This window comes from Vicia villosa, linkage group LG2, assembly GCF_029867415.1.
Source record: "Vicia villosa cultivar HV-30 ecotype Madison, WI linkage group LG2, Vvil1.0, whole genome shotgun sequence".
In the NCBI taxonomy this organism is placed as follows: Eukaryota; Viridiplantae; Streptophyta; class Magnoliopsida; order Fabales; family Fabaceae; genus Vicia; species Vicia villosa.
The window spans coordinates 105,039,979-105,049,026 of record NC_081181.1 but is presented as its reverse complement, the minus strand read 5'-3'; the positions used below and the strand labels follow the sequence as shown (position 1 = coordinate 105,049,026).

General features: G+C 38.7%; 1 non-coding gene across 1 annotated transcript; it reads right to left on the bottom strand.

Annotated features, from left to right (window-relative positions):
• Positions 1–8,571: 8,571 nt before the first annotated feature.
• On the bottom strand, positions 8,572–8,678 carry LOC131654326 (small nucleolar RNA R71). Its single transcript, XR_009299367.1, has one exon. It is a non-coding gene; the product is annotated as a small nucleolar RNA R71 (small nucleolar RNA).
• Between the last annotated feature and the right edge of the window lie 370 nt (positions 8,679–9,048).

Here is a 9,048-nt window from a genome sequence, read left to right as displayed (position 1 = left end):
ATATAGCGTTCACTGCATATAACATTGCATCCTCAAAAGCGTAGCATATCCATCAAAATGGAACATTACGCCATAGAAAAATTCAAACATGCATACAAAGCATAAGCCAGATAATACAAATCATCCCTCAATCAAGACAATGATGCATCCCCACATAAAAATGTCCTTGCAAACTCCGATCGATATCTGCTACTCCATTACAAATCTCCTCCATCCATGGTGCCGATACTTGGTTTTACAAATCCCAATCCCCAGTAAGTCCATCTACCGAGCTTCTCAAACACTCGTATGTGTCATTCTTTCGATACTCGTCTGTATCTCCTTTTGATGCTCGTATGTGTCATTCTTTCGATACTCGTCTGTATCTCCTTTTGATGCTCGTCTGTGTCATTCTTTCGATACTCGTCTGTATCTCCTTTTGATGCTCGTATGTGTCATTCTTTCGATACTCGTCTGTATCTCCTTTTGATGCTCGTATGTGTCATTCTTTCGATACTCGTCTGTATCTCCTTTTGATGCTCGTATGTGTCATTCTTTCGATACTCGTCTGTATCTCCTTTTGATGCTCGTATGTGTCATTCTTTCGATACTCGTCTGTATCTCCTTTTGATGCTCGTCTGTGTCATTCTTTCGATACTCGTCTGTATCTCCTTTTGATGCTCGTATGTGTCATTCTTTCGATACTCGTCTGTATCTCCTTTTGATGCTCGTCTGTGTCATTCTTTCGATACTCGTCTGTATCTCCTTTTGATGCTCGTATGTGTCATTCTTTCGATACTCGTCTGTATCTCCTTTTGATGCTCGTCTGTGTCATTCTTTCGATACTCGTCTGTATCTCCTTTTGATGCTCGTATGTGTCATTCTTTCGATACTCGTCTGTATCTCCTTTTGATGCTCGTATGTGTCACTCTTTCGATACTCGTCTGTATCTCCTTTTGATGCTCGTCTGTGTCATTCTTTCGATACTTGTCTGTATCTCCTTTTGATGCTCGTATGTGTCACTCTTTCGATACTCGTCTGTATCTCCTTTTGATGCTCGTATGTGTCATTCTTTCGATACTCGTCTGTATCTCCTCTTGATGCTCGTATGTGTCATTCTTTCGATACTCGTCTGTATCTCCTTTTGATGCTCGTATGTGTCATTCTTTCGATACTCGTCTGTATCTCCTTTTGATGCTCGTCTGTGTCATTCTTTCGATACTCGTCTGTATCTCCTTTTGATGCTCGTATGTGTCATTCTTTCGATACTCGTCTGTATCTCCTTTTGATGCTCGTATGTGTCATTCTTTCGATACTCGTCTGTATCTCCTTTTGATGCTCGTATGTGTCATTCTTTCGATACTCGTCTGTATCTCCTTTTGATGCTCGTATGTGTCATTCTTTCGATACTCGTCTGTATCTCCTTTTGATGCTCGTCTGTGTCATTCTTTCGATACTCGTCTGTATCTCCTTTTGATGCTCGTATGTGTCATTCTTTCGATACTCGTCTGTATCTCCTTTTGATGCTCGTCTGTTTCATTCTTTCGATACTCGTCTGTATCTCCTTTTGATGCTCGTATGTGTCATTCTTTCGATACTCGTTTGTATCTCCTTTTGATGCTCGTCTGTGTCATTCTTTCGATACTCGTCTGTATCTCCTTTTGATGCTCGTATGTGTCATTCTTTCGATACTCGTCTGTATCTCCTTTTGATGCTCGTATGTGTCATTCTTTCGATACTCGTCTGTATCTCCTTTTGATGCTCGTCTGTGTCATTCTTTCGATACTCGTCTGTATCTCCTTTTGATGCTCGTATGTGTCATTCTTTCGATACTCGTCTGTATCTCCTTTTGATGCTCGTCTGTGTCATTCTTTCGATACTCGTCTGTATCTCCTTTTGATGCTCGTATGTGTCATTCTTTCGATACTCGTCTGTATCTCCTTTTGATGCTCGTATGTGTCACTCTTTCGATACTCGTCTGTATCTCCTTTTGATGCTCGTCTGTGTCATTCTTTCGATACTCGTCTGTATCTCCTTTTGATGCTCGTATGTGTCACTCTTTCGATACTCGTCTGTATCTCCTTTTGATGCTCGTATGTGTCATACTTTCGATACTCGTCTGTATCTCCTCTTGATGCTCGTATGTGTCATTCTTTCGATACCCGTCTGTATCTCCTTTTGATGCTCGTATGTGTCATTCTTTCGATACTCGTCTGTGTCTCCTTTAAAACACTTGTCTATCTTACCTTCCCACCAGAGATACTTCTGCTCCGACCACTTCCATGCAACAATCATTTCCATTGAGAACCTTGTATTGGCACATTGGCTACATTACATACTACCACCATTCAAATCCATTACTCACTGTAAATTCTTCCACCAGAAAAAACCAAAATTTCTCTTTCCCCAACAGATATCAAAATACAAAAATAAGAATAACATTCGTACCATCTTTTCAGGACAAATTTCAGGTCTTGATATTTAATCTTCTTCTACCTCGAATGTTCGAAAGGCTGACGCCAATCTCACCTTCAGGTATAAGACGATTAAATAGGGGCAGCTGTCATACCCCAAATTTGTCCTACCCTTTATTTCCATCTGGCTTAAGCTTCGCATCTCATCAGCATACCTTTATTAGGTCATTTGCATGATTTCACATTCATTCATTAAATAAAACAAAAGCAGGGAATCGAGGATTTTGAAAGCTTAAGGTTTCTTCTTCATCAAGTTACAAGGTGTGCTTCCATCAAAAGTTTGACTGAGGATCGCTGAGTCAGAGTTCTTAATCATGGTGTTCGAGTTTGTTAAAGTTCATCAACAAAGTGAGCAAGTTTAAAGGACTCGTCTTGTTCAAGGCATGAGTAAATTGAGAAACTAAAAGTAGGTCTCCATCGATTGATATATGAATTTAAGACTTTGGTTCATGTGATTCCATTCGTTCAAGACCTGTCAAAAGGGATCAAATTTGTTTAAAGCACCTGAAGTTGTATGGTTTAGATTTTTGTCTTGGTTTAGAAGTTGTATAGTCAACATTCATAAAGAAGTCAATATCTCACTATTCAAACTGAGGTCAAATTTCACTACAAAATTCAAGAATCATCCACAATCTTCAAGACAAGTTCATTTCCAAATGCCCATTCAATATTTACTTCAGGCTGCTATCTATTACAATATTCATTACCAAAATCTTATTACAAATAACAAAATTACACAAAAATGGTTTTAGCCTATTGTTTCTAATCCTAAGTTGCCATCAATGGAAGACTGGCCTCCTCGATTCCATCTTGCAAGCCTGATACATCCAACCCTCTCTACCATGCTTTCAAACATTGCCCTCTTGCGATGCTTTGAACCATTTCATACAGCCAGCTCACAAATTCCAAGCACTGACAGGGCCTACTCATTCAGATTCATATTACACCATGCCTGCATAAACCATACAATACACTTCAATACAACCACAAACAGCAACCTGCATTCCACAAAAAAAGCCATTCAAAATCCAGAAACTAAGTCAAAAAAAACCTACAGCATATAGACCAAAACAAATTCATACCAAAATCAGTTCCAACACAGTAACCATGGCCAAGTCAAAAAAAAAAGAAGAAAAAGAAGAAAACAGTTGAGCTCCATCACAAACAGTTTGTCATGCAACTTCAGTTCACATTCGAGTTTAATTCGCGGCGGAGTCAAGCATATTCATAACTGATATTCCAAACTCAGCATGAACCAAAAAAAGGGAAACAAGAACACACACATCATCCAAAACCTGCATAATCAAATTCGGATCACCCCTGCATCATATCAGCCCCTGTACAAAAAACCAGTTTTACTAACATTTCCAATTTCTAACCATATTTGTAACTACCTAACAGTTTTCTAACAGTTCCCGACTAACCTATAACAAGCTCTATAACAACCATATAACTACCCTAACAGTTATAACAGAAAAACAAGTTACAACTAACAGTCCAACTCAACAGTCTCCCTAACCATAAAAACTAACTTTCAGTTTTTGTAACAAACTTTTGTACCTAACCTCCATAACAGAACCGTAACTAACAGTTAAACCTACAACTAACTTTCAGAATCAGTTACACCACTCTAACAGAATGTAACTGAAACAAGTAACAGAAAACAGAGTAGAAAACTAACCTTTTGACCTTTATAAATGGGAACCTTCACCATTATCAGCTCTCTTCACCATTTCCTCACCTTGCTCATACATACTCCACACCTTTTGCTATCATCTTCGATTCTTCTTCCTTCACACATTATCTTCACAACATCAGAATCACCATCTTCCAATCTTCACTCCATTATCACCTTCAATCCCTTTCAATCACCATAGAATATTCTTCAACCAATCTTCATCTTTCTCCTTGGCACAACCAACCCTCTTCATCACAAAACAACAATCTTCACTTCTTCACTTCTGGTTTTCCACACCCTTTCGATCTCGACCATTCTTGATTCTTCTTCACCACTCTGTTTCCATATCTATAATCCTCATCTTCAACCTATAACAAAAAACCAGAAAATTCCATCATCAATCTCCACATAATCCGACCTTCATCTTCATCCCATCAACTTCAAACTTACAGAAGAGGAAATCGACAACAAAAGAGAAAGAAGCAAGAAAATCGTATAACAGAAAGAGAGAGCATAACAGAAAAAACTCACCTTTAACCGAACCCTCAGAACCTTCATCTCCAATCGATCTTCTTCACAACATCAATCCAAAACTCTCGGCTCTTCATCCTCATCGATATTCATCATCTCTGCTCCAAACAATTTCGTGAAACCCTGTCAACGCACCTTCATCAAATCATCATCTTCATCAAACCACAACTATTGTCATCATCAGCAAGAGCGATCCTCCGCTTCAGATTTTCAGCACCACTACTTGAGGGGGAGAACCTACGCGTTCTCTAATCGGAGGAAGGGAGAGATGTACAATCGGCGTCGGGGTCATGAGAGACAAGAAAGGTCGAAGCTGTCACGTGTGTGGTTCACGATGATGAGTCGGAGGAATTCATTAGCGGCGATCTGAACGCTTCGATCGGAGACACCACCGTGCGCCGCTTTCGTCTTCGCAAGGGAAAGAAGAAGTCTTCGAAGTCCAATCGCCACACAAGGTTACCCTAATCCCCAATTTTTATTTTTAGATTTAATTTGTTTAGTTTTACTTTTTATTTTTTTATTTTTATAATAAAATCTGAAAATGGATCAAGACACAACAAATCTTGTGCCTGCTATGCTATCCCCACCCCCCTGAATTAGGCCCAGATTGCTGTTAACACAATTTTAGTTCATTAGGAAGCTACTGATACACCCCCCTGCGGTTTAGATATTAGGCTTTTATTCTATTTTTGTGTTCTTTTGCTTTTAATTCATAAATCTTTTTCTCTCAAATAAAAAGTACATAAAAAGCGGTTTTAGGTATTTTAGAGTGTGTGAATAATTGACTCGATTTCTGTTGATTTTTCTTAGTTGTTTTAAAATCTTTAATAAATCATCCTTTACCATAGGTTTGAATTGTTTTGTTTAATATTTCTTTGTAAATAATTCTCTAATAGACTTAGGGTTCGATCTTTAGTCTCGATTTTTTGTATAGAATTAATGGATGTATGTGTGCTTGTGAATATCATTTGTTTGCTATAATTCTCGATCTTATTTGTCGCATATTGATTTTCCTTTACTTATTCCATGTATAGTCCTTGTTAATAAATTGTATAGTTTTTATTTTGATTCCCTTGTGTAGACAACTTAGACTAGAATTTAGAGATAGTTCCCTTCTTTCATTCTTTTTCTTTTCAACTCTAAAATACTTAATAAAAACCTGACAAAGATCATACTGTCACACTTCTGATATATGGTGGGAAAGAAATGATTGGGGCGTAGGCCCCGATGTACGTTCTTCCCCACGTAGTAGAAAAGAAATGATTGGGGTGTAGGCCCCGATGTACGTTCTTTTCTACTAAACGGAAAAGAAATGATTGGAATGTAGATTTCGATGTATTTCTTATCCGTTATTTAGAGAATCGATTGTGGTGTAGACCTCGATGTGCATTCTCTAAATATTCAAAGAACAAACAAAATCCTTTTGGTATGATCTAAGTCACAAACAAATTCCCTTAAAAAACACCAACCAAAAACACTTAAAGCACTAATAAATGGTCAGATTTAACACAAAGTAAGGAAGTGATGCGAGACCTTGTAGTGGGTTCTCGTCATCATGGAATTACCCTAAAAGACACAAACCAATCTCTCTTTTTCTTCTTTTCTTAAGGGCATTGTTATTTCCGCTCGTACGCATCGTAGGCGATCCCTTATGCAAGAGCGCGAACGTTAACGCCGCCCACCTAAAAAACACAAAAACAAACAGAAAATCGTGAGCCGAGCTACGGTAACTCTGATTCCTGAAAAGGATACGTAGGCAGCGGGGTAGGGCCCGTGCGAGTACAATTCTTTATTTTCCCTACATTTTGCATTCATTTCGCATTTAGACATAGACATAGTATACACCCTTTAGATAGAAACAAACATAGGTGGATACCATCGAGTACGATGGGCGCGAGGGGTGCTAGTACCTTCCCCTTGCGTAACCGACTCCCGTACCTTGATTCTCTGGTCGCAAGACCCTGTTCCTTCCTTTGTTAGGTTTTCTGATATTCCTTTCCCTTATGGGATAAATATATTGGTGGCGACTCTGTTCATTTTTCGCGAGCGTGCGACAACGAAGTGCTGCCGAAATTGTACCGCGAACTGTTTTTCCTTACTCTGCTTTCATTCAACCGTTTATTTTCTCACAACGATTTCTACACTGGAAATTGTTGTGAACTTTTCGTAGATCTAGCCTTACGTTAGATTTATTGTTTTATTTCCTTGTTTTTATTTTCTGCCATTTAAATTCTGAAGAACGATCCAGCCAACCTGTGGTGGAAGTTCGAGTACTTCAAGATTCAATTCAATTCAGATTTATTTTAATTCAGGTTTTTATTTACCGCCTTTATTTATATTATTATTGCATGATATATTATATGCCATTTAATATGCCTATTATTATGAACCGAACCGATTTATGCATGTTTAATCGAATTAATATGTCTGGCTAAATTACTAAAGGTGTCGGTATGTAAAGTAAGTTAACCGTAGGGATCCGAAATAAATTGGCTTGATTATGTTTTATTAATTATCACTTATTTTTGGTTTATATGTCTAATTTAATTAGTAAGTCTTAAAACCAATAGAGCGAAAGTTTGAGGGGTTAGGACGGTCAAAGGTTAAAATCAATAGAGCGAAAGTTTGAGATCTTTAACTGGATAGTAGACATAGGACATTAGTTTTAAGGATGGCGAAAGCGTATTAAAACTAATTGGAACTTATTTATTTTAAAAAATTGTTTTTACACTCGAGCGGGATGGCGAAAGCGTACGTTAGGGTTATTAGCTTGCTCCGAGTCAACAGAGCGAAAGTTTGATATTAGGAGATTTAAATAGATAACAACCTCGTAAAATAGGCATTTTATTAATTACATTGTTTCCAAAAAGCTCTTCTAAAATCTAATGGGATGGCGAAAGCGTACATTAGGATTAGGATAGTAGTCTGAATCAACAGAGCGAAAGTTTGAGACGAGGATTTTTAATCAATGGAATTTAGTAAAGATTTTTAATTTAATTATGCAAAAGCCAATGGACCTTCGGATTACCTTTAGTTAAACGAAATACATACTGATACCTGTCTTTTATTATTATTCTTTATTTTCTCACAATCACTTTCCCTTAGGAACAATCGAAATTTTAGTACTCCTAGCTTTACATAGTAACCTTAGATAACGGTAGATCGATTCATAGTCCCTGTGGATTCGATATCTTTTAAAACTACACGACACGACTGTGCACTTGCAGTTATCAGATTTATAGACACGTAAAGTCGCGATCAAGTTTTTGGCGCCGTTGCCGGGGACTATTTAAGTCGATATCGTAACTCACTGTTACACCGTAGAGACTAGGACAATTCTTCCCTTTCTTTTTGAACGATTGTATGCCAAATACTCGTTCACAAGGAGGAGATTTAATACAACGAATTAACGAGATCGAACGTTTCATTAACGTCAAATGACAAGCTCGCAATCTTCCCGAAGTAGCAGAAATTCCGATTAATCAGGAATTGATTTTTACTGATCAAATCAATCAAATCACCCCGAAGTTAGAGATGGCTGCTATTCGTCCTCTTAGAGACTATGCCGCTCCTTCGCGCGCTGAACCGCATTCAAGTATCGCACCACCTGCGATTGAGGCGAACAATTTCGAACTGAAACCTTCACTGGTCCAAGCTGTTCAACAGAATCAATTCTCTGGAAGCCCTGTAGACGACCCCAATTTCCATTTATCCGTGTTTGTGCAATACGCCGACACTATCAAAGCCAACAACGTTAGTTCCGAAGCTATTCGATTACGCCTTTTCCCTTTCTCCTTGAGAGATAGAGCGAGAGCGTGGCTTCAATCCCTGCCTTCCAATTCCATAACTACGTGGGACGAATTGAAGAGAGTATTCTTAGCGAGATACTTTCCGCCTAGCAAAACTGCTATGCTTAGAGGTCAAATCAACGGATTTACCCAGAAAGATAACGAATCGCTCTTCGAAGCTTGGGAACGTTACAAGGACATGCTTAGAATATGCCCTCATCATGGACTCGAACCATGGCTGATCATCCATACTTTCTATGGTGGTCTCTTATATAACACTAAAATGACTATAGATGCCGCTGCTGGCGGAGCATTAATGGACAAACCCCATGATGAAGCATACAAACTCATAGAGAACATGGCACAAAACCATTACCAATGGGGTGGAGAACGAGCCGCTCTAGAGAAAGCCCAAACCAAAGGAGGAATGTACAAAATAAGTGGTATAGACCGCGTTAACGCTAAAGTAGACGCTTTAACTCAGAAGATCGAAAACTTGACCATCACCCCTTCAGCCACCGCTGCCGCTGTAACACCTAACTGCGAGATTTGTGGATTGACTGGACATGTAGTTGCTGAATGCCAACTCTTGACTGGA